A 27,113-nucleotide genomic window follows, 5' to 3' on the forward strand; every position below is an offset into this window, starting at 1 on the left:
TCAACCCGGGGCAGTATTGCTTCCTAGGGGATATTTGGCAGTGTTTGAAGACATTTTGTTTATCATAATTTGGAGGGGAGTGCTACTGGTATCTAGTGGGGAGAGGCCAGGGATACTGCTAAACATCCTACAATGTACAAGACAGCTCCTTGCGGCATTAGGAGTGACCAACGTGCTAATTGTGCTGAGGTTGAAAAACCCTGCTCTGTGGGGCTCTAGTTGTAGTGTGATTATCTTATCAAAGCCTACTGGTAACTTTATACAGCTGCTTTATCATCCACCACCGATACTTCAAATGCCACTGAGTTTGCTAGATCTTACTATCCAAATAACAAAGTATCTTGCACTGCCACAGTGGCCTGCTACACTGCCTTTTCTGTCCTGGGCCCCATTTAAAACTGGCAGCTTTATGGGCTATTCAGGAAATGGGGCAAAACAGCACTTTAAAATATGGTTTATTTTGTTTCCAGACTTTAAAGAGGTCCATATAGGACCATGTTTCTTTCTAAGTGGTGGTGGTGGGCTGATCCATGGCAGCCTGTCCTTCATTTTGAAGAGAATATCTTGGCATACTCTAGTACTACACCTCTAGGGACTTCATCAAGGTCTCAGGTTCCTAAATTTTTGTGTGATTCTTCCACTCTCTGGCATGCGTGTATTTTTGCAAGGTATCTTACCAGGTAAAATAAGCACGATGTTCTCAGTGTAATGAACAAGTGAAATCCTGTGGGTTGGTGAGGTGTTCAAAGTTCTTGTAGTCTAGATTGATGAGACATGGCTTTACCACTTACTAGCCATGTGACCTTGTGATCAAGTGATGTAACCTGTCAGTGACTGCTTCTTCATCTATGAGATGGTGATAAGAACAGCACTGACCACATAGGGTTTTTATAAATAGTAGATGAATTTTTTTAAATGCTTAAGGGATGCCTAACTGGTTCAGTTGGCAGGGCATGTGACTCTTGATCTTGGGGTTGTGAGTTTGAGCCTCATGTTGGGTGTAGAAATTACTTAAAAATAAAATTTGGGGGCATCTGGGTGGCTCAGTCTACTCTTAGTTTCAGCTCAGGTCATGATCCCAGGGTTGTGGGGTCGTGCCCTGCATCAGGCTCTGTGCCGACCATGGAGCCTGCTTGAGATTCTCTCTCTCTCTCTCTCTCTCTCTCTCTCTCTCTCTTTCTCTCCCTCCCTCCCTCTGCCCCTCTCCCCCTCTCTTTCTCTTAAAATAAGATATAAAACAAAATCTTAAAATAAAAATGCTTAGAATAGTGCCTGGCATGTAATGAATTCTATATAAGTATGAGCTAAAAAAAATAATACTGGTAATACAAAATCCTTATGGAGAAAATATAGATTGGCTATGTTTTTAACTTTAGCATAGGGAAGGAGTTTATTAAAAAAACAAAAAGCATAATACTATAAAGAAAAGAAGAGTGACAGATAGGACTAGCTGTTTTCTTGATTTTTAAATATATATTGTAAAGATAAGTGGGGTGCCTGGGTGGCTCAGTCAGTTAAGTGTCCGACTCTTGGTTTTGGCTCAGGTCATGATATCAAGGTTCATGGTTTTGAGCCCCATGTCAGCCTCTGCACTGACACTGGGGAGGCTGCTTGGGATTCTCTCTCCCTCTCTCTGCCCCTCCCCTGCTTACATTCTCCATCTGTCTCAAAATAAACAAATAAACATTAAAAAAATTTTAAGGATAACCTCCTTTGTATACCTTTAATTGTAATTAAAATTAGAAACAGTACATCTGTTTTCTAGTACTATTCAAAAAGGAATATTGGTCATGATTAGAAAGGAAGAAATATTTAGGCACTTAGATGCCTGCCCCTGCTCTATTCCCCTTTATCCAATTTTCTGTTTTTGCTTTTTACTGATTGTAGTTCTGGATTATAGTTTAAAATGATTAACTCAAATATTTTTTGCCTTCAGAAGAGCTTTTCCTGAACTTTGTCAGTTAACTAGGTAAGGAAGAGAATTGTTTAGAGGTAAGAATGTCATCAAATCCAGATACTTCTGCCTTCCTTGAGTCTTTAAATACCAACTACTTTAAACATTTATTTGGCATTTGAAAGTTTATTCTAAAATTCAGTGTAATTTCCTGGAATAAGTTGTATTTAAGGTATGCCCATCCTTAAATTTTTTTGTAATGTTTTATTTATTTTTGAGAGAGAGAGAATGAGTGCAGAAGGGGCAGAGAGAGAGGGAGACACAGAATCTGAAGTAGGATCCAGGCTGTGAGCTGTCAGCGCAGAGCTTGATGCAGGGCTCGAACTCACAAACCATGAGATCATGACCTGAGCCAAAGTCAGATGCTTAACCAAGTGAGCCACCCAGGTACCCCAAGGTAAGCCCATCTTTAGCATACAGAATACAGTCTTTGAGTTATTATTTCCCATTGAAAGGAGCCAGGATTCCTTGGAGAAATGTTTGATCACCCTGGAACTTCTTGTCCCTTTAGGAAGTTAGAAGACTATCATCATTTACTAGGTTTATGTCAAAAGGGCTTTGGAGCAGTGTTGGGGTTCCTATGACCACTCCCAAATTTCATGATTTGTTAGAATGACTCACAAGTCATTCTATTCAGTTATACTTTATTACAGTTCAGTGATAAAAATCAGCAAAACAAAAGGCACATAAGGTGAAATCTGGAGGATACCAGGTGCAAGCTTGCAAGAGTCCTCCCAGTGGAGTTGAACAGGATGTGCTAATCCATCCAGTAATGAGTTGTGACAACATGTGCAGCATGTTATCTACTAGGGAAGATATCTTGAGCCTAGATGTTCAGGGTTTTTATTGGGGGGTCAATCATACAGGCTATAGTTACTGAAGTTTCAGATCTCCTAAAGGAAAGTTGATTTTACCATAATCACGTTTGTTTGTACAAACTACCTAGACAAACCAGTACAGTTGGATTCAAAACTCCAAGCATGCAAAACACTTTTATCAGAACTTTTTTTAATTTTTTTTTTATTTTTGAAGGAGAGAGAGAGAGAGAGAGCATGAGCGGGGGAGGAGCAGTGAGAGAGGGAGACACAGAATTCAAAGCAGGCTCCAGGCTCTATGCTGTCAGCACAGAGCCCGACGTGGGGCTTGAACTCACAAACCATGAGATCATGGCCTGAGCCAAAGTCAGACACTCAACCGACTGAGCCACCCAGGTGCCCCAGAACTTTTTATTTTTTTAATCAGTGCATTTCAAGAGTTCATTTTCCAGGAACCAGCTGTTACAGGTTGAGTCCTATCAATCAAAAAGTTATGTTGAAGTCCTAACCCCCATTACCTCAGTATTTGACCTTATTTGGAAATAGGGTCATTGCAAATGTAATCAGTTAAGATGAAGTAATACTGAAGGAGGGTTGACCTTTAATCTAGTATGACTGGTGTCCTTATAAGAAAAGAGACACAGACACAGTAAGAAGATAGCCATGTGACAACAGAGGCAGTGGTTGGAGTGCTATATCTACAAGCCAAGAAAAACCAAGGATTGCTGGCAACTCCAGAACCTGAAAAGGCAAGAAAAGATTCTCCCCATTTCAGAGGAAGTATGGCCCTGCCACATCTTGATTTTACATTTCTGGCTTCCATCAGGATTGGGAGACAATAAATTTCTACTGTTTTAAGCCATGTAGTTTGTGGTAATTTGTCATGGCAGCCCTAGGAAAGTAATAATCTAGCCAGTGGCCACAAAAACAGGCCCTTCTTGAGAATGTGCAGTGTTTGACCAACCCAGGCTTGCTGAGTTAACTGATGTGTTCACAGGAGCCAAGCATGAAAAAGCTTCCACAGGGCAAAGATGGAACAATTTGAGTATTAGAATAATAACTATTGTGGGTTGAAACATATCAAGTATATTGAGCCCATGAGTTTATAATGATATTTAAAGCAAAACTAATTAGCTACCAGTAGATGATGCTAGTTAACCAACTCATTTTGGAAATTGGTAACTAAAGGGAAAAAAGTTAAGCATTTATCTTATCTTAGAAAAATGCTACTACAAAGTAACCAAATACTAGATAAAGAGAAGTTTCTCTTTATAGAAATATTCTAATTAAATGAAGAAAGAATAATAGGATTAGGTAATTATAACCATTGGGTAACCCCTAAAGATCCCTAAGCGTTAATCACCAACAGTTGCTAACATCCCAGAACATGACAATCAGACATTATGAACCTTTAGGCAAGAGAACACAGCATCAACAGTCTTCCCCCAGCAAAAATGAATCTACTCTGGTCAAACTGCTATATCCAACCACAATTTTATAAGAACTACAGAAGATAGAGGAATATATTATATTATTAGGGTACAATCAGCAAAATCCAGGCATGTGGAAGATGATAAATAACTGTTTCTTCAACAGATAAATTACAAGATACACACACCCCTATAGCTTAAAAGAGATTTAAGAGGCACATTATCCAATCCTGGTATGTAAACTTCATTTGGATACTGATTCAGTGTTTCAAAAAATTGACATAATTGTAAATTTGAATACCAACCGGATATTTGATTACATTTAGGAATTTAAAATTTCTTAGATGTTATGATATTGTGGTTATGTGTTTTAAAAAGCTCTTATCTTTTAGCAATATATACTAAAATATTTACAGTTAAAATGATAGCCTGAATTTGCTTCAAAATAAGTGGAGGAGACACTGGGGGAGTGTAATGAAAAAAGATTGGCCATGACTTCATAATTATTGAAGCTCAATAATGGCTACCTAGGGGTTCATTATGCTAATTTCCCTACTTATGCATATGTTTAAAATTTTCTCTATTAATTAAAAAGGGACATATTCCCAAGCTGCTATAGTTGAGAAGTCAATAGAAAAACAGGGAAATATGACCCAGCAATAGCACTGCTAGGAATTTACCCAAGGGATACAGGAGTACTGATGCATAGGGGCACCTGTACCCCAATGTTTATAGCGGCACTCTCAACAATAGCCAAATTATGGAAAGAGCCTAAATGTCCATCAACTGATGAATGGATAAAGAAATTGTGGTTTATATACACAATGGAATACTACGTGGCAATGAGAAAAAATGAAATATGGCCTTTTGTAGCAACATGGATGGAACTGGAGAGTGTGATGCTAAGTGAAATAAGCCATACAGAGAAAGACAGATACCATATGGTTTCACTCTTATGTGGATCCTGAGAAACATAACAGAAAACCATGGGGTAGGGGAATTACAGAGAAAGAAAAATAAAAAAAGAGGTTAGAGTGGGAGAGAGCCAAAGCATAAGAGACTGTTAAAAACTGAGAACAAACTGAGGGTTGATGGGGGGTGGGAGGGAGGGCAGGGTGGGTGATGGGTATTGAGGAGGGCACCTTTTGGGATGAGCACTGGGTGTTGTATGGAAACCAATTTGACAGTAAATTTCATATATTAAAAAATAAAAAATAAAAAAAAAAAAAAGAAAAACAGGGAAAATTCCTAGGTGATGAAATTACATCAAACTGTATTTTTCTGAAGGATTTAATGATTTGTTCATTCTCCTTTGGAATAAGTTACTCGCCGTTTTCTGGGAGTGGAAAAGTAATGAGCCTGGGAAAGAGGTTTGAGGTGAATAGAGTAGTTACCTGTACGTTATCTTGATAATGCTTTGCCCAAATAACCCCCAGAATATAGTTATCAATTTCAGTTTTCATATTCTTTCTCTGCTATATTCTGTGCACTTTTGCCTCTCATTTTTGAGACCAGATCTCATTTAATTAATCTCAAGAAAAACATCTCTTTTCATGAAATTTGAAGTTGTTTCCTGGAGCCATTCAGTAAGATATAATCTAAAAAATCATTGGGGCACCTGGGTGGCTCAGTCAGTTAAGCATCCGACTTCGACTCAGGTCATGATCTCAGTTTGTGGGTTTGAGCCATGCGTCGGGCTCTGTGCTGACAGCTCAGAGCCTAAAGCCTGCTTCAGATTCTGTGTCTCCCTCTCTGCCCCTGCTTGTGCTCTATCTCTCTCTCAAAAATAAATAAACATTTTTAAAAATGGGGGTGGGGCACCTGGGTGGCTCAGTCAGTTGAGCGTCCGACTTTGGCTCAGGTCGTGAACTCACGGATCATGAGTTCCAGCCCTGCGTCAGGCTCTGTGCTGACGGCTCAGAGCCTGGAGCCTGCTTCAGATCCTGTGTCTCCTCTCTCTGTTGCTCCCCCGCTTGCACTCTGTCTCTGTCTCTCAAAAATAAAGATTAAAAAAAATTTTTTTTAAGATCTTCAACGATGCATTCAAGTTACACATCACATACTTAAATGGTTTTCAGCCATTTATTGTGTGTCTAGGTATGAATATTCTTGAGTTCATCCAAGCTGGAGTTTGTTGAGATTCTTGGATGTGTAGATAATGCTCTTCATTAAATTTGGGAAATCGTAGGCCATTAATTCTTTAAATACTATTTTCGCCTTTCTTTCTCCTCCATTTGGGTCCCCTTGTGCTCATGTTGATATGTTTAATGCTATCCCACAAGTCTAAGACTCTGTTCGTTTTTCTCCATTCTTTTTTCATTATGTTCCTCAAACTAGATAATCCCAATTGATTTATCTTCAAGTTTACTGATTCTTCCTTCTGCAAGCTCAAATATGATGTGCCTCTCTCGAGGGTTATTTATTTCAGCTATTATACTTTTCAACTCCAAATTTCTGGTACTTCAAAAACTTATCTCTATATTCTCTAATTTGAGAGATATCATTCTCTTATTCTCATTTAGTTCTTTACATGTGGTTCTTTTGTCTTTGAACGTATTTGAAAGAAGTGATTTAAAGTTTTTGTTTAGTAAGTCTAACATTTGAGCTTCCTCAAGGATAGTTCTATTTACTGCTGTTTTTCCACATGGCTTTTCCATTTTTTTTAAATGTTTGTTTATTTTGAGAGGGGGGAGAGGCAGAGAGAGAGGGAGAGAGAATCCCAAGCAGGATCCACACTTCTTATATAAGTAATTTTGTTAATAATTCAGAAATTCTTCCTGATTGCTAGAGTTCTCTGTCCTGTAGCTTCCTTGTGGGAAGCAAATATATCTCTTCTTCAGTTGATGCTTGCTTACTCTTTTCTTGGCTCCTGTGTATTCAAAGGAACCTCCAGCTTCTTTCTGTGGTCAGTGTCTCTGACAGTGTTCTCTCTCTCTTCCATGTGATGCATCTCTGATCCATAGTGAGCATTTGCATGATCTTCACTGACACAGTATCAAAGTGCTCATTCCAACATATCAATAAGCCTTTTTCACTCTGACATCCTGGAGTCATTAGCTAGCCCATCTCTTGCCCTTTAGGTTTCTTAAATGTGAATCACACCAATCTAATGTATTCTTCAAGCTGCTGGTCACATACGTCAAGATCTCTGAGTAATAGCCCTGAAGTTCCTTCTTTTTGGACATGGGTTCAAGAGGTAATACTATTGGTATCTACTCCTTGGGGAAGGATGAGACACATGGCATTCAGTAACCTTTCCAAAAAGTACTCTCCAGTATAGTTCTCCAGGAACTTCTAAAAACTTTCGTATTTTGGCTTAAGGATTAAGATGTGTGGAAATGGATTGAAATCCTCTCCCTTGCAAACACCACATTGATTCTCTCACAACCCCTCATCTTTAGTTTTTAGAAGTTTTATTATAATGTATCTAGGTGGTGAATATCAAAACCATTTGTTTTGATGGGAGGATATTCATCCTGCTTAGGATTCTCTGAGCTTCTTGGATCTGTGGTTTGATGTTTTTCATTGTATTTTAGAAAATTCCCAGCCATATTCCCTCATGTTTCTTTTATCCTATTCTCTCTTTTCTCTTTCTGGGACTTCAAATAAAACTATGTTAGGCAATTTGATACTGTCCCACAGTTCTTGGATGACCTGTAAATTTTTCTTTACTGTTATTTCTTTTTGTGTTTCATGTTTAATAATTTTTTGGACTTATTTTTAAGTTTATTAATTCCTTCCTAAACTGTATTGGAATCTCCTGATAAGCCTGGAAAAGGAATTCTTTATCTTTGAATCATTGTTGTTGGTTTTTTCTCCCCCTACCATTTCCATTTGATTTTTTCTTACAGTTCCCATTACTCTATTGTAATTACCTATCTACTCATGCATATTGTCCAACTTTTTAATAGACCCCTTAATATATTCTAGTCATGCTGGAGTGCCTGTCTGGTAGTTCTAAACTGTGGGTTATTTCTTAGCCTGGTCCTGTTGATTGCTTTCTATCTTGAATATAAGTGGTTGTTTTTGTGTCTTGAAATTTTTTCTTGAATTCCAGATACTTTGTGTAGAATAGTAGAGACAGTTAACTTGTATTTATGGCCCCAAAATGAGCACTTTTCTATATGGTCATTAGTGTGTGTGGGTAGGTTTAGTCAACCTGCTTAGGAGTTGAGCTGGGTTTGGGTCTGTTGCTACCGTCATTACCTTCAGTGCTTCAAAGTTTTCTGATGGTATGTTGGTATTGGTTTGTGTTAAGGTGTGGACTTAGTTCTTAGAGGGTTTTCTTCAGTATTCATACTTCCCCCTCAACTTTCAGCCATGCCCATCCACCTGTAACACAGAGGGGGCTGGTCTTTCACATTTGGGTGATAGGGAGATTTTTTTAACTGCAAATTCTATTTTTAAAATGGATGCAGGAGTATTCATATTATCTCTTTCTTCAGTGAGTTTTGGTGATATGTTTCTTGCAAGAAATTTGTCCATGTCAACTAAGTTGTTCAGTGTATTGGCATAAAGTTTATAAGGATTCTTTTATTTTTTCTTAATATCTGTAGAAAATAACAATAAGAAATTAATGAGAAAACAATCACGTATTTATCTTTGTAATTGCCATTTATGATATTCTTCAATCCTTTGTATAAATCCCTATTTCTATCTGGTTTTCTTTCCTTCTCTTCAAAGGGCATTTCTTAGTGCTTAGGCATAGTGCTTTTCATAGTGCATTTCTTAGTGCAAAGGGCATAGTGCTTTTATAAGACTGAAAAAGTATTTTTTTTTTTTGCCTTTGTTTTTGAGAGATATTTTTGGTTTATAGAATTCTTGGTTGACAGATTTTTTTTTTCTTTTGGTATTTTAAAGATAATGCTTCATTGTCTTCTGTCTTGCATCTTTTCTGTCATGCTTATCTTTGAGTCTCTGTGCATGTGTCTCTTTCCCCCCTCCAGTTGTTTTAAGATGTTCTCTTTATCACTAGTTTTGAGCAATTTAATTATAATGTGCTTTGGTGTGGTTTTCTTCATATGTCTTGTCTTGGGTTTCATTTAACTTCTTGGAACTGTAGGTTAATAGTTTTTATCCAATTTAGAAAAATTTAGAAAATTTTTTCATCATTGCTCCTTTCAAAAATAAGTTTTTTTAATCCCTTTTCTTCTCTCTTTTCTCCTTTGGGGAATCCAGTTACAAGTATTGTAGGCTGCTTGAAAATTGTCCCACAGCTCACTAGTGCTTTAATTCTCTTTTCTCTCTGTTTCATTTTGACTAGTTTCTGTTGCTGTGTCTTCAAGTTCACTAATTTTTTTTTTCTGCAATGTCTACTGTGCCATTTTTCCCTATTCAGTGTAATTTTTACCTTGTTATGGCTTTTATTTTTAGAACTTTGAGTTAGGCCTTTTAAAAAAAATCTATGACTCTACTTAATGGTTTGAATATTTATTGTTTTAAAGTTTTTGCTTATTGTAACATTACTTAATTTTGGGTGAGTTTTGATCAGTTTTTCTCTTCATTTTGGATCTCGTTTTTCTGATTCTTTGCATTCTTGGTAGTTTTTTTTTATTGGATGTTTGAGACTGTGAGTTTTACCTTGGGGTGTTCTGGATATTTTTGTATTGCTATAAGTATTGGCAAACAGTGATTCTTCCAGGTTTTGATAATAAGATTTATTAAGCACTACTAGAGCTTTGTTCAGTAAAAAGCTAATTATTCTCCATTATTTACAAAGGACTCTCATGTACTTTACCCGATTTTCAACCTGGTTGGTGAGAGTAGGTTCTATTGCTGGCTCTGCATGAATTCTGGGCATTGCTACTTCTAATTCTTTAGGCGTTTCTTTCCCTGACTTCTTCCCTTTTCCTGGCTCACACACTTATGTGCCGATCAATTCTCATCTGACTACGAGAAGAGAACCTTCTACAGATAGCTAGAGTTCTTTCTCTGTGCTGCTCTTTCCTTACTCTATCCTACAAACTCTAATACCTTGTTCAGCCTGGACTCTCAGCTCTACTTCCTTAACTCAGGAAGTCAGCCAGGTTCCACCTGGCTTTTTCCTTCCTTACAATGCAGCCTGGAAACTCTTCCAAGGAAGGAAAATGGACAACTTCATTGTTCTTCATTATGTGTGTCCAGTGCCTTGAAAAATGATGTTTATAATCCTCCCCACCTTTTGATTATGTCAGGCAAGAGAGTAAATTAAGTTCCTATCACTGTCTTCTCTAGAAATAGCCTTTCTCTCTTCACTTTTCTTTTTTCCCTCATTACGAGGATCATGACTGAGGGTAAGTATATTGTCTCTCATCCTAGTCTAACCTCAGTCTTAGGCTTGCCTTTTGTTTAGGAACTCACAGTTTTCTTGCCCCAACCCTTACCCCCAAACAGTCATAGACCTGTCCCTAGGTATTGGGCATATGTATTGCTGATATCTTTTTCTAGCCTTTGGCTTGACTTGTCACTCATTCTGTCTTTTCATGACAGATTTAATACAGTACAATTAATGTATTTTTCATTGTTGTTATAGTGCCTTTTTTAATTGCTAGTTTGGCTGCTTCAAAGACACAAAGATGGTTTGCTATGGTTTTTTGTTTGTTTGTTTTGTTTCGTATACTTCGTATACATTTAGATCTGTGTTCTACTTGGGACGTAACTTTGTGAATTGTGTAAGTTTAGAGATCATGGTACATTATTTCCCATAGTGATGTGATATCCAGTTGACCTAGCATCTTTTATTTAAAAGACTGTCTTTTGGGGCAGAGGATCTGAATAGACATTTTCCCAAAGAAGACTTACTTACAGACAGCCAGTGAGTACATGCAAAGATGCCCACCTTCGCTAGTTATCAGGGCAATGCAAATCAAAACTACAGTGAGGTATTCTCACACCTGTTTGGCTGTTATCAGAAAGATAAGAAGTAACAAGTGTTGGCAAGGATTTGGAGAAAAGGGAACTCTCTGCACTGTTGGTGGGAATGTAAATTGGCACAACCACTATGGAAACAGGTATGGAGTTTCCTCAAAAAATAAAAAAATTGAACTACCATATGATCCAACAATTCTACTTCTGGGTACTTATCCAAAGAAAACACAACAAGAACCTAAAAAGATACCTGCACCCCCATGTTCATTACAACTTTATTTATAATACCAAGATATGGAAACAACCTACTTGTCAATGGATGCATGGATAAAGAACATGAGGTAGATAGATAGATAGGTATAGATACACATATGGATATGGATATAGATATAGATATGATATAGATATAGATACAGACAGACATAGATATACAATTGACAATTTGGGGTTAGGGGCACTGACACCCTGCACATTCAAAAATTTGTGTATAACTTGTGAATTCCCCAAAACTTTACTAATAGTCTCCTGTTGACCAGGAGCCTTACCAATAATATAGTTGATTAACATAGATTTTGTACATTATAGGTATTATATACTGTATTATAGTAAAGTAAGCTAGAGAAAAGAAAATTTTGAGAAAACAAGGAATAGAAAATACATTTTACAGTATTTATCCACAAAATCTGTATGGAAGTAGACCTGTGCATTTCAAATCCATGTAGCTCAGGAGTCAACGGTATTGACGTCTTAACAATATTAAGCCTTCCATGACCATGGGATGAGTTTTCCTTTATTTATGTTTTTAGTTTCTTTAACCAATGTCTTGTAGCTTTCATTGTACAAGTCTTTAGCCTCATTGGTTAAGTTAATTTATAAGTATTTTATTCCTCTGGATACTATTGTAATAGAATTTTTTGGTAAATAGAATTTTTCCTTTTCAGATTGTCCATTCTTAGTGTACAGAAATGCAACTGATATTTGTGAGTTAACTTTGATTCTGCTACTTTTGGATATGTTTATAGTTCTTTTGGTGGAGTCTTTAGGGTTTTATACATTATATATACAAACATGGTTTTTGCTTTTTCCTTTCCAATTTGGATGCCTCTTATTTCTTTTTCTTGTATATTTACCCTGGCTAGAACTTCCAGTACTATGTTGAATAAAAGTGGTGAAAACAGACATCTTTGCCTTGTTCCTGATCTTAGAGAAAAAACTTTCAGTCTTTCAACCTTGTGTATGATGTTTTCTGGGATTTTCATGTACGGCCTTGATTATGTTAGGATAGTTTCTATTTTTTTTTTTTTTACATTTTTTATTGAAAAAGGTGTTGAATTTTGTTACATGATTTTCTTGCATGAATTGAGATTATCATGTGGCATTTTCCCTTCATTCTAGTAATTGGGCATATTACATTTTTTTATGTTTGACTCATCCTTGCATTCCAGGAAAAAAGTTCTACTTGGTTATAGTATATAATCCTTTTAATATGCTGCTGAATTCTGTTTGCAAGTATTTTGTTGAGGATTTTTGCATTGATGTTTATAAAAGATCTACGGATCTCTTGTTTTGTTGTGTCTTTGTCTGGCTTTGGTATCAGGGTAATATTGGCCTCATAGAATGAATTATGAAGTATTCCCGCTTCTGTTTTTTCAGAAGTTTGGGAGGATTGGTATTAGTTCTTTAAATGTTTGGTGGAATTCATCAGTGAAGCCATCAGGTCCAGGGCTTTTCTTTATCAGAAGATATTTAACTGCTGATTAAATCACTTTACTAGTTATAGATCTATTCATATTTTCTGTTTCTCATGATTTAGACCTGGTAGTTTTTTTATTCCCAGAAATTTGGTTCTCCAATTTGTTGGTGTACAATATTTCATAGAATTCTCCTATAACTCTTTTTATTTCTATAGAATCAGTAGTAATCTTCCCCTTTTCATTTCCAATTTTAGTATTTTGTGTTCTCTCTTTTTTTCTTAGTCCATCTCACTAAACCTTGTCAATTTTCTTAATCTTTTCAAAGGACCAACTTTTGGTTTTATTGCTTTTCTCTATTGTTTTTCTGTTCTTTATTTAATTTATCTCTGTTAATCTTTATTTTCTTTTTTTTAAGTAAACTCAGACTTCTATCATCAATGGATTTTTATTTAAGATGTTAATTTTTTTAAATGTTTATTCATTTTTGAGAGAGAGAGAGAGAGAGAGAGAGAGAGAGAGAGAATCCAAAGCAGGCTCCAGGCTCTAAGCTGTCAGCACAGAGCCTGACACAGGGCTTGAATCCACAAACTGTGAAATCCTGACCTGAGCTGAAGTCAGACGCTTAACCAACTGAGCCACCCATGCACCCCAATTTTTGTTATTTTCATCCTTCTGCTAGCTTTGGGCTTATTTTTTCCTCCTTTTTCTAGTTTCTTTCTTTCTTTTTTTAAGTTTTCTTATTTATTTGAGACAGAGGGAGCCCGAACTTGCACGCATGCACGTGTGGGGGAGGAGCAGAGAGAGAGGGGGAAAGTCCTAAGCAAGGCTCCGTGGTATAAGCTCAACGGGCTCAATCTTATGTCTGATGCTCAACCTACTGAGCCACTCAGGCGCCCCCTTTTCTAGTTCTTTAAGTTGTAAAGTTAGGTTGTTTTGATTTGAGAGCTTTTTTTGTTTTTTAATATAAGCATTTATAATTCTAAATTTCCTCCTTAGCATCACTATTGCTACATCTCATAAGTTTTGGTATATTGTGTGTTTACTTTCCTTTGTCTCTTAAGTATTTTGTAATTTATTTTGTGATTTCTTCTTTGGCCTTTTGGTTATTTTAAAATCTTTTGTTTAATTTTTACAATTTTATGGATATTCCCATTTTTCTTCTGTTCACTTCTGACTTACTCCTGTTATGATCCCAGAAGACACTATGTGTGATATCTGTTTTTCTTAAATCTGTTGATATTTGTGTCCTAACATATGATCTATGTTGGAAAGTGGCCCAGTTGTACTTGAAGACTATATCAGCTTTTGTTGGGTAGAGTGTTCTGTATATGTGTGTTAGATCTGGTTGGATTATTGTGCTGTTTACATCCTCTGTTTCTCTAATTTCCTTTTGTCTGCTTGTTCTATCCATTATTGTGATGAGGTATTGAAGTCTCCAAATGTTATAAAACTGTTTCTCCCTTCAGTTCTGTCAGTTTTGCTTCAGATATTTTGATGGTCTGTCATTAGGTGCATAAATGTTTATAATTGTTATGTCTTCTTGCTGTATTGAACCTTTTATTACATATAATGTCCTTTGTCTCTTTTTTGAATTAAAGTTTATTTTTCAGATATTAGTATAGCCATCTTTAATCTCTTTTAAGTTACCATTTGCATGGACTATCTTTTTCCATTCTTTTAGTCTCTGTGTCTTTGGATTTCAAGTGAGTCTCTTATAGATAGCATATATTTGGATTATGTCTTTTTATCTGTTTTGCCAAACTCTTTTGAAGAGTTTAATCCATTCACATTTATAGTAATTACTGATAAACAATTCTGTAGTTTTGCTATTTGTTTTCTACATATTTTATCTTTTTTTGTTCCATATTTCTGCATTGCTTTTGCATTTAGTTGATTGTTTTAGTGAAATGTTTAAATTTATTTCTCATTTCCTTTTGTGTATATTCTATAGCTGTTTTTGTGTGTATATGTGGTTACTGTGGAGATTGAATTTAATATCCTAAAGTTATAACACTGTAATTTGAATTTGCACTAATTTAACTTCAATAACATAATAAATCTCTACTTCTTTACAGATCCCTTCCCACCCCTTTCAGTTGTTGATTGCATCTTTGTACATTGTATGCTCCAAAACATAAATAATTCTTTTAAAAGCATTTGTCTTGATCCAGTTGACAGCAAAATAAATGTCAAGGTTGGTAACTATACATTACCTCACTGTGCAGTCGTGACAGTCTTTTTATGATACTCAGCATGGGACAGTCATAATTAAATTAACCTCAGTGCCTCTTAAGTGCATGGGACCTAAACAAAATAGTCATGTAAAACCCGTACCTTGAGCAGATGCAGCTTTCCTCCTAAACATCTTTTACAAATTAAGAAGTGTTTGCAAATAAATAAATGTATTAGTTTAAGTTATGTAGAAAACAAAATGTGGACATATATGCCAGTTACAATAATACTAGCTTTTAGACCAATAGTTGGTTCTTTTTAATGTATTAGTCTCCTAAATCGTGTAAAAAAATGGTTATAGGGACACCTGCATGTCTCAGTTGGTTAAACATCCAACTTCAGCTCAGGTCATGATCTCACAGTTTGTGAGTTCGAGCCCCACATCGGGCTCTGTACTGACAGCTCAGAGCCTGGAGCCTGTTTTGGATTCAGTGTCTCCCTCTATCTCTGTCTCTGTCTCTGTCTCTGTCTCTCTCAAAAATAAGTAAATAAACATTTTTAGAAAATGGTTATAAATCATTGTTACAATAATATTAACTTACAATGGCCCATGTATTTGCCTTTGCTGAGATTTTTATTCCTTCACACAGCTTTGAGTTTATTGTCTAGTGTCTTTTTATTTCATTTTGTAGGATTCCCTTGAGCATCTCTTGTAAGACATGTCTAGTGGTAGTGAACTCTCCCTTAGCTTTTTTTTTTTTTTTTTTTTTTTTTTTAAATCTGGGAATGTCTTATTTCTTGTCTCACTTTTGAAGAATAGTTTTGTCAGATGTAGGATTCTTGGTTGCCAGTTTTTTTTCTTTTAGCAGTTAGAATATATCAGCCCACTGCTTCTGGGCTTTAAAATTTCTTATGAGAAATCTGCTTATAGTCTTATTGAGGGTTCCTTTGTATCTGAGCTCACTTCTGTCTTACTGTTTTCAAGATCCTCTTTGTCTTTCAACAGCTTGATTATAATGTGTCTCAGTGTGGGTCTCTTTGAGTTCCTCTTACTTGGAGTTCACTGGACTTCCTGGATGTTTATATTCATGTCTTTCATCAAATTTGGGATGTTTTCAGCCATTATTTCTTTAAATATTTTCTTTACTGGGGTGCCTGGGTGGCTCAGTCAGTTGAGCATCTAACTCTTGATTTTGGCTCAGGTCACAATCCCAGGGTCATGGGATTGAGCCCCACATTGGTCCTGCTTAAGATTCTCTCCCCGCCCCCCTCCTCTCCCTATCCTCCCCTCTCCCCCTCCATCTCTCTCTCCCTCCTCTCCCCTCTCCCTTGTTCCTGTTCTCTCTCTCTCAAATTAAAAGTTTTTTTAAACAATGAATGAATGAATACATACATACATACATACATACATAAATATTTTCTCTACCTCTTTCCCTCTCTTCTCCTTATAGGACTTACACAATGCATATCTTGATCTACTTGTTGGTAGATAGGTCCCTTTGACCTCTGTTTATTTTCTTCAGTCTTTTTGTGTTTTTCAGACAGGATAATTTTCATTGTCCTATCTTGAGGTTTACTTTCTTTCTTCTGCCTACTCACATGTGCCTGTGTATCCCAGAAGTGAAATTTTCGTTTCAGTTATTGTATTTTTCAGCTGCAGAATTTTTTTTGGTTTTGTTTTAGTTTTTCTGTCTCTTTATATTTCCATTTTATTCATATCTCATTTTCTTAACTTTCTCCACATATTCCTTAGTTCCTTAAATACCTTTAAGACAGTTGTTTTAAAGCCTTTGTCTAATATATCTGCCATCAGGTCTTCTTCAGGAACAGTTTTTCTTTGAATGGGCTACTCTTCCCTGTTTCTTCACATACCTTATGTGGTTTTTGTTGTTGTTGTTGAATGCTAGACATCTTAATATAACAATGTGAAACTCTGGAAATCAGATTTTTGTCCTTCCTTAGGGTTTTCCATCCTTTTTTGTCCCTCCCACCTTGTTTTTGTTTTTATTTTGTTGTTTGTTATAAGCTATCTCCGTGCCAAGGGTCAGCCTAAGATGTAAACTTAATGTCTTTTCTGTGCACATTCTGGGCATGCATGATCACTTTCTATTTTTCCCTTCATATGCAGTTGTTTTTGTCTTGGTCTCCAATGTCTGGCTCCCAAAAGGGGAAAAAGAGAAAAATGGAGGTGGGGTTGGAATATGGGAACAGGCAATTAAGTCCCCTGGAAGTCACTTTAGTGGGAGGAGTGAGGCTTACAACAATGAAGGGAGATGGGACAACAATGGTTGCCCAGCTCTTTTTCTGTACCTCCATGATCAGAAGCAGCAGTCAGCAATCAGAGCACAAATATGTGATATTTGTTGGACAGAGTCCTATTTTCCCATCCTGGCTCCTGCAAGCTGCTATAGAAACATGTGCTTTGCTCCTTGCTCTGTGGCTCAGGGTGGGGGATGGGTAGCTATTGCTGTGCTGAGAGCTGAAATTGACCAAAATTAATCACAATTAAAATAAAAACCACAGGTCTTTCCATGGAAGTTTTAAGCATTCAGTAGACTTCAGAGTTCCAAAGCAGATTCTGCAGGTATGATTGTTGTCTAGATGCTGATAGACTCCTGGTGCTCTTAACTCTGTCATCTTCCCAGAGTCCTCTCCTCCACCTTAATACTTTAAAGTTTTTTTTTTTTTTTTTAATGTTTGTTTATTTTGAGAGAGAGTCCATGTGCATGTGCGTGTGTACCGGGGAGGGGCAGGCAGAGAGAGAGGGAAAGGGACAAAAAAAACCCCAAGCAGGCTCTGGATTGTCAGCCCAGAACCCAACATGGGGCTCCATCGAACACATGAACCGAGAGCTCATGATCTGAGCTGAAACCAAGACTCGAATGCTTAACCCAACTGACCACCCAGGTGTTCCTCCTCCACCTTAGTTTTTAAAACAAGCATCATGCTTGATTTTTTTTTTAAGTTTATATATTTATTTTGAGAGAGACAGAGACAGCATGAGTGGGGGAGGAGCAGAGAGAGAGGAAGACAGAGAATCCCAAGCAAGTTCCATACTGTCAGCACAGAGGCCAGTCAGGGGGCTTGAACTCATGAAACTGCGAGATCATGACCTGAGCCAAAGTCGGATGCTTTAACTGACTGAGCCACCTAGGTGCCTCTACCTTAATTTTTAAAGGATATTTTTGCTGGTTATGTAAAGGATATTTACTATATTCTAGATTGGCAGTTATTTTCTTTTGTCCTTTTAACTATCATTCTGTTATATACTGGTTTCTTTTGTTTCTGTTGAGAAATTTGCTGTCAATCTTACTGTTTCTTTGAAGGTCAGCTGAATTTTTTTCTACGCTTTTTATATGAATTTTTTCTTTTTTCACTCATTCCTTTTATAGTTTGATGATGATTTCCTGGGTATGGTGTTCTTTGAGTATATTCTGCTTGGAGTTGGCAAAGTGTCTTGAATCCCTGAATTGATTTCTTTCATCAGTTTTGTAAAACTGTTATTCTTTGAATATTGCTTATATCTGTTTCTGCTCTTGTCTAGAACCTTGATTGTATGTATATTGACATTTTGAGCATATCCTCCATTTATCTTAAGCCTTTCCTCCAACTTTTCCCCTCTCTTCTAGTCTTCTTTCTTCCTTCCTACTTTCTTTCTCATGTTATAGTTTGGTATTTTTTACTGACTTACCTTCTAATCCTATGGTCTGCTGTGTCCAGTTTACTATAAAACTAATATATTGAGTTATTAATTTCATATATATTGTATTTTTCAGTTTTAGAATTTACATTTTTTTTATATCCTAATTCATTGGTGAAATTTTCCACCTCATCAGTTTTGTCGATTTTTTGCTCTAGTACCTTATTCAGAATTATTTTATTCTTTAATAGTATTTTGCTATAACCCTACCTTTTTTAAGTTTATTTATTTTGAGAGAGAGAGAGAGCATGCGTGAGAGGGGAAGGGGCAGAGAGAGAGAGAGAATCCCAAGCAGACTCTGTACTGTCATCATGGAGCCCAACATGAGCCTGAATCCATGAACCAGGAGATCATGACCTGAGCCAAAACCAAGAGCCAGATGCTCAACTGACTAAGCCACCCAGGCACCCCCACAATTATTTTAAATAGTTGTCCTTGTGTATGAACTTTATTGTTGGATCATCTGTGGATCTAGTTTTCTCTTAATTATTGGTCATGTTTTTGTCACTTAGTATATTTAATAATTTTTGATTGTGTGCTAGACCTTGTATATGAAAGAACCATAGAGGCTTCAAACAGTGTTACCTCCCTGACAGGGTCCCCCACCCTTTTTTTTTTTTTCTGTTGCTCAAGTGGCTGAAGGGCTTATTACTTCCAATTTATCTATCAGAGTTGAATTGTTCTAAATTTTTTTTTTAACGTTTATTTATTTTTGAGACAGAGAGAGACAGAGCATCAACAGGGGAGGGGCAGAGAGAGAGGGAGACACAGAATCTGAAACAGGCTCCAGGCTCTGAGCTGTCAGCACAGAGCCGAGGAGCCGAAGTCAGACACTCAACCGACCAAGCCACCCAGGCACCCAGGAGTTGAATTGTTCTAAAGCTGTGCTAAAGTTTAATAAACCTCAGGTTTCCTATCCGTCGCCTTGTTGGTTTGTTTGTTTGTTTGTTTGTTTTTGCCCCTTAAATTGAGAACCTAGTGAGTACCTGTATCCTTAACCCTGAAAGATTGTTGGAGAGTCATCTCTACAGAGATTCCCAGTATAGCTCTCAAGTCAGCCTGCTTATACTGCTTCAAAATCTGGCAATTGTCTTGGTGGCTCAAAATTCCCAAAGTACAAAGAGTTTCCTTGACATCAAATGACCCTTCCCAAAGTATGACCATTTCTTGCGTATCTTTCCAGAGGTTTTCTCTTAGTCCTCTTCAAGGTTTTTCACCCACTGCAGAATTCATGAAATGAAAATCTTACATGATAGTCAATACATAAGAGATAAAAAGTCAGCTGCTATGGTTGGATTGGGAGGCTCTGACACATCTTTAGTTTGAGAAACATCAGAGACTTTGCAATGATCATATAACTTTACTCCAAGAGAATTTTATTGTGCTCTTATTTGTATTTTTTAAATCATATTTTGTTAATGAACATATTTTAAAATGTTAAGTTTTTTTGGTGTTTTAGATTTTAAAGTTGTGATACGATTTTGAATCAAAGTGGTAGAGTATAATGTGGTCAGCAGCTACTTAAAAATAGCTTCGACTTTCAGAGGAAAGTATACTTTTAGCAATTTGAAAAGTTTTCTCACTGATCAAAATAATTTTTAATATGTTTTTGTACCAAAACTTCAAGTAATAGCATTTCCTGTGTTCTTTTTAAAAATGATAAAATTTTCAGTTCTGTGAAACTCATCCAAAATGATGATATAGCCATTGATACTTATTATTTAAGGTTGATGTTACACTGCATATTGAAATTTTAATGATTGTGTGTGTGTGTGTGTGTGTGTGTGTGTGTGTGAGAGAGAGAGATCACTGTAATGTGTTCCAAAAGTTGGATTAATGGAATTTTTGACTGAAAAGGACTGAATTTTGTAGATTATTCTAGTGAAACTCCCTAATATTTAAGTCAGCTCCTCAAGGTCTTACAGGTAATTAATGGGAAATTTGAAACTAAAATTCAAACTTCATTTCTCTAAATCTGCTATTTAAAAAAAAAAAATTTTTTTTTAACGTTTATTTATTTTGGAGACAGAGAGAGACAGAGCATGAATGGGGGAGGGTCAGAGAGAGGGAGACACAGAATCCAAAACAGGCTCCAGGCTCTGAGCTGTCAGCACAGAGCCCGACACGGGGCTCGAACTCACGGACCACGAGATCATGACCTGAGCCGAAGTCGGGTACTTAACCGACTGAGACACTCAGGCGCCCCTGCTATTTTTTAAATTTGGTTTAATGATGGTATACAAGTGTATGCTGGTCATTATAGAAAGCTTTTTAATCCCTAATTATTTTTAAAAATAGATAAATTGTATTATAAATGTTTTATCAAAATTGTTTTTTATTTCATGAGAATATTATCTTAATATTTCAGTTTTTTAATTTTTATTTTTATAGAGCTGGAAAATATTGAAGTCTCAACAAATGAATTCCACACTTGAATTCTGCCGCATTCCTATGCCACCTCCTCCTTTAGAAAACTGATCTTAGAACAGAGGTAAAATTATGAAATTTAAGTTCTTAAAAGTTAAAGAATTTTTCCATACAATTAGACATGTTGGAATTTTTGGTCATCTTTGGTGGGTAGCTTCTATTTATTTAGCAATTTTACCTAAGAGACTTGAAATAATCACATCTTAATTACTGCCTTTGAGTTTTACTTTTGAAATACTTTTTAATAATTTTTAGTAGTTGTGTCTTTTAACCTTCTTGTTGCCTAAATCTTTACAGTTACTGAATAATTGAATTTACTCATCATAATTGTATTATGTAACTACATTGAGATCAGTGCTGTCCAATAGAATTTCTGTGATGATGTCTGTGTTCTTTATCTGTGTTCTCCAGTATGGCTGCATGTAGCTACTGAGCACTTGAAATGTAGCTAGTGCAACTAAGGAATTGAGTCTTTAAATTTTATTTTGTTTTATTTTATTTTATTTTATTTTATTTTATTTTATTTTATTTTATTTTAAATAGCTATATGTAGCTAGTGGCTACTATATTGAATGGTGCAGCTTTAGGGTTTTTTTTAGAGAAGTTGATATTTACAATAAATGCACATCTTGAGTACTCAAATTTCAGATTTATACCTTGAAATATTGTTATAGTTGTTGGCCTAGTTTGAAAATTTGCAGTAGCAAAAACCATTTTTTATGATTTCATATGTTTCCCTGATAATTGTATAGCTTTGTTTATCCAGTAAACCCCAGAGAGCAGTTACCATAATTAGTTTTTCTCACTGATGTGTTAACTTATTTAATCTTAAAAAAACAAAAAAAACTTTGACATAGGTACTTACATTATCTCCCATTTATAAATGAGGAATTTGAGGCCATAAATTAATTTGGAGTAATTTTTCCACAGATGCATAGCTGGTAGGTCATGGAACTGGAATTTGAACTCAGGCAGTCTAGAACCAGACCCCCATACTCTAACCATTAGGCTGTACTGCCTCTTATAATCTGATTCTTTATAAATTGACAATTTCCAAAAAAGATACATGCTGTCAGCTAAGACACAATTTCTGCCTGTGTAGGCTATGGAAAGCTTATTGTACTTGGATCAGTATAGTGAGTTTGCTTCCTGGCAAGTAGTTATTGACCTTCAGATCATGTTCCAGCAGTTTCTTATTTTGTTCATTATGTTGTATTCAGGGCTTGCTAATAAAGGTTGCCATTACCATGGCCATCAAAAAGATAATTGTTTCCTGTGATGTCTTTTTACTTTGTTAGATAGTCTGAAAGTAAGGCAGTATGGGCCCAAATTGAGCTGCATGCTGGAATATCAGCTTGATTTTTGCTTTTAAGACTTTAATTTTTTTTAAGTAATCTCTAGACCCCACGTGGGGCTTGAACTCATGGTCTCGAGATCAAGAGTCTCCTGCTCTACCTACTGAGCCAGGCAGGCATCCCTTGATTTTTGCTTTTAAATATGCTTTCTATATACCAGATAATGGAATGGGTATAATATACAGTGGAAAAAATCTACAGAATTTTTTGGTTAAATAAAAGGGAAACTTTTAGTACATTTATAACTACGTTCACAGCTACCTCCAGATACTAAGGTACTGAGAATAGTTAGGAAATCCATATTACAAAATTTCTCTGTAACCAGCACTATTCTGTTTTTCAAATGAAGGTACTTGAATATTTTTAGGATTTTAGATATAGTAAGTAAAACTAAAGCCCAAAAGATTTAATTGATTTGTCCAAGGTCATATAAGCAGTGTGGTTCATTGATTCAACAAATACACATAAGTACCTACCATTAAGTCCAGATACCATAGTATGTTTGTTAGCTTTGAGTATATAGTGAATACCCAAATGTGACCAAAACAGAAAGGGACCGTTTTCATATAACTTAATAATCTTATAGGGAAGATCGATAATAAGATCTAAGAAGCCAGGTATAAAATCCAAAGCTCTAGGAAGGAAATGAACCATATTTGTTGGAATGGAAAGTAGTAGAGTAGGGAGAAAGGGATGCTATTTAGATGAAGTGGTCAAGAAAGGCTTGCTGAGACTAACAGGATTGGAAGAAGGCAGCTATTTGTATAGCAGTAGTAAGACAGCATTCTAGTCTGGAAAGAATCCCTGGGGTGAAGGGGTGCATGAAGTTATAGAAAAACTTAAGAGTATGGCCAGGACATAGAAAGCTGTGGGGAGTAGTATGAGCTACAAGAAAGGGGACAAGGTACATTTTTCAACCGTAGGTTTTGGAATAGGCATTAAGTTAAAATCCTAGTTTTACCAGTTCAACTGTGTTACCTTGTGTGGGTCATTTGACCTAATTTACACATTAATTTTCTTATCTATTGGGAATAACAGAGATTATTTTATAGTACCATATATAGTGTCAGGAAAATTAAGTATATAATACTTGTAGCAAACATTTATAGTGTTTACTTGTGATAAGAATTATTCTTTTTTTTTTTAAGTTTATCTTTATTCTGAGAGAGAGAGAGAGAGAGCAAGTGAAGGAGGGGATGAGAGAGGGGAGAGAGAGGAAATCCCAAGCAGGCTCCACACTGTTAGTGCAGAGCCCAAAGTGGAGCTCAAACTCATGAACCATGAGATCAAGCCACCAGGTGCCCTGATAAGAACTATTCTAAGTACACAATAATTATATGAAATAAGTACTGTGCTGCTGTTATCCTTCTTTTTGAAACCAGAGAAATGAGGCACAGAGGGTTTAAGTATAGCTAGTAAGGGGGTAACTGTAGCAAGTGAGTACCCTTAAACTTAGACAATCTGGCTCCAGAGTCCATGCTCAGAGTGGGTCCTGGTAATCCCTTAAGTGGGTTTGTGAGGTCAAAATTGTTTTTTATATTAATACTAAGACAGTATTTGCTGCCTTCATTGTCATTCTCTGATGAATACACAGTGAAGTTTTTCAGCAACAGATTGAATGCAGAAGTAATTATGAGATTTGCAAAAAAAAAAAAAAAAAAAGTAAAACAACAAATACTACTCTTCTCACCAAATTTGCTTTTGTTCGGGAAAAATAAAATTTCACTTTAAAACATGTCAAAAAAACCCCACTGTGTTAACATGTAATGGGCTTATTTTTTTAAATGAGTTAATAAACTTTTTAAATGTAGGAGTGAAAGGGGGTTCTGAGGCAAAAAGTTGATTTGCTGCTCTAACCCACTAGATTCTACTGCTTTATTAATCAGATAAATTATAGAAAACAACTGATACAATGTTCATACTTGATAGGCTCACTAGTAATTTACTTTTTCTTTTTTTTTTTTTAAATTTGTTTTAATGTTTACTTATTTTTGAGAAAGAGAGAGAAAGAGCATGAGCGGGGAAGGGGCAGAGAGAGAGAGGGAGACACAGAATCTAAAGCAAGCCCCAGGCTCTATGCTGTCAGCACAGAGCCCAAAGCGGGGCTTGAACCCATGAACCGCGAGATCATGACCTGAGCCGAAGTCAGACATTTGACTGAGCCACCCAGGCGCCCCTACTTTTTCCTTACTTTTAAGATAATTTTCTTTACATTTTAACATTTTTGAAATCAGGATGTGTCTTGACTGAATAAACTTCAGCTACCAGGCAAGTAAATTGTGAAATAGCAACAGTCATCCTTATTTGGTATTTTGAGAATTTGGCTTTGTGAATTCATTTATTCATTTATCATTTCAATTAATACTAGTAGCACCATATTGAGTTAAATTTTTTTATTAAAATTTTTTTTAATGTTTGTTATTTTTGTGTTACGTTTTTAATTGAGTTTCCATCTGTAAATTGTTGCTTAAAATGTCTATAAAATATCACAGTATAATATAGCTTTGCAATGAATAATGGTCTCAGCCGAAGATTGCCTGACATGTGCCAATTAATTCAGAGAAAATTTGCCAGATCCCTCGGTCTCTAATTTCAAACCTGGACAAGGTTGATATTCCTGTTTGATGCATTTGGGAGAATATCTACCTGTCAAACGTTTCTGGGTGCTTTTTAAAGAAGCTATCAACTTCCAACCATATTTAATTTGGAAAAATAAAATTATTAAGCTTAATCACATGGAAAAAGCAGGCAGAAATCTCAGGTTTTATTATGGCCAAAAATAAAACTGTCATTACTGCAGGTGCTAAATAATTGAGTTCATGAGATAAGTAACTAAACCAATAGATGTTTGAGTACCTGTTATGTGCCTCACACGTCTCTGTGAAGTACGGATTCTAGTGGGAAAGACAGACAATAATAAGTAAACAAATAAGATAATTATGATTTTGCTAACTGCTATGAAGGAAATGGACAGAATGATAGGGGATGGAAGGAAGAGGAACTTGGGGAGCCAATTTAAGTAGAGGGAGCTTCTCTGAGGAAGTGACATTTGAACTGAGTCTAATCCAGACATAAAGAGAGGGCTGGGAGAGTGTGCCTTATGGCTAGTAGAACAAAGATGTCCAGAAGCATAAAGCATAATTAAAATTTTTTTTTAATGTTTATTTATTTTTGAGACAGAGAATGAGCAGGGGAGGGGCAGAGAGAGAGGGAGACATAGAATCTGAAGCCGGGTCCAGACTCTGAGCTGTCAGCACAGAGCCTGATGCAGGGCTCGAACTCATCAACTAAGAGATCATGACCTGAGCCGAAGTCAGATGCTCAACCGACTGAGCCACCCAGGCACCCCAGCATAAAGGATAATTTAAAAAGTCATATGTGATTATATGGATAAGCTTATGTTTTTGTCCTTTAGTTAAACATTTTTTCATTTTAATAAAGGTTTGTTTCTTATTTTCTACTTAAATTTGTTACTGAACAAATTACAGTCTTAAAATTAGTAGTATTGTAGAGTTGAAGAAATGTGGTGGTATTTGGTTTTAATTATTAACACCACTGTATTTCTGTATTTAAAAGTATTACGTGGACTCTTGGGTGGCTCAATGGGTTAGGCGTCCGACTTTGGCTCAGGTCATGATTTTGCGGGTTCGTGAGTTCAAGCCCCATGTCGGGTTCTGTGCTGACAGCTCGAGCCTGGAGCCTGCTTCTTATTCTATGTCTCCCTCTCTCTCTGCCCCTCCCCCATTCATGCTCTGTCTCTCTCTGTCTCAAAAATAAATAAACACTAAGAAAAAAAAAATGTTAAAGAAAAAAAGTATTACCTTGCAGTCATTTTAAAAATAGTATTGGTAGAAAAAAAAATAGTATTGGTAGAAACTAAAGTGATTTGATAAACAAATTTGTTGTTATAGAAGAGATTAGATAGGAATTTAAAATAATGAATTTAACCTGAATGTGAGACTTTCTCTTTTTTTTTCTGAAGGATTACTTGGGGAGCTTTTTAAAATAAGTATTCCAGGCTCTATATCAAATAGGGATTCTGATGCAATATATACAGATAAAAAGATTTGTGGGATTTTTTTGAAAATAATATTTGGGTTTCTTTTTTATTTTAAAAGCAGTTGATGTTGTTTGTAGAGAATTGGAAAAAAATATTAATTTTAGTTGCTTGTCCTTGCCCTTTTCTATAAAGCAGTAGCATACATTTAAAAAATCTTCTAATCCCTTGTAGTTAGCAAAAACATAACTTAACTAGTTTATAAATTTTTCCTAAAACATAAAACCTGGATTTAAACCATTTTTATATTTTAAATATTTATGTTAAAAACTTCTTCATTTTGGGGGCACCTGAGTGGTCAGTCGGTTGAGTGTCTGACTTCAGCTCAGGTTATGATCTCAAGGTTCGTGGTTTTGAGCCCCATATCAGGATCTGTGTTGACAACTCAGAGCCTGGAGGCTGCTTCAGATTCTGTGTCTCCCTCTCTCTCTGCCCCTTCCCGGCTCATGCCATGTCTCTCTCTGCCTCTCAAAAATGAATAAACATTAAAAAAAATTTTTTTAAGTTGCTCATTTTGACTTTTTAAAGTTTATTTTTGTGTAACAATAGCTAGTTAGAAAACACAGTGAAGGGGCTGCTGGGTGACTCAGTCAGTCAAGGATCCAAGTCTTGATTTCGGTGCAGATCGCAATCTCATGGTTTTTAGGATTGAGCCCTGCATTG

The 27,113-nt window shown here is 36.1% G+C and overlaps 2 protein-coding genes across 8 annotated transcripts in view; one reads left to right on the forward strand and one right to left on the reverse strand.

Moving 5' to 3' along the window:
- Positions 1-27,113, reverse strand: part of CFLAR (CASP8 and FADD like apoptosis regulator) — a 224,037-nt gene that overhangs the window by 108,798 nt on the left and 88,126 nt on the right. The window lies entirely within an intron of this gene.
- HYCC2 (hyccin PI4KA lipid kinase complex subunit 2) overlaps positions 1-27,113 on the forward strand; it is a 92,038-nt gene that overhangs the window by 10,233 nt on the left and 54,692 nt on the right. For 6 of the 7 annotated variants that reach the window (XM_049615872.1, XM_049615874.1, XM_049615875.1 and 3 more), the window contains one exon: positions 21,003-21,102. The gene's annotated coding sequence lies outside the window, so the exon portion shown is untranslated. Of the gene's footprint in view, positions 1-14,070; positions 14,934-21,002; positions 21,103-27,113 lie in introns of those variants that run through there. The other variant, XM_049615873.1, reaches the window with a different exon arrangement.

The sequence above is a fragment of the Panthera uncia genome (genome assembly GCF_023721935.1).
Source record: "Panthera uncia isolate 11264 chromosome C1 unlocalized genomic scaffold, Puncia_PCG_1.0 HiC_scaffold_3, whole genome shotgun sequence".
NCBI classification, from domain to species: domain Eukaryota; kingdom Metazoa; phylum Chordata; class Mammalia; order Carnivora; family Felidae; genus Panthera; species Panthera uncia.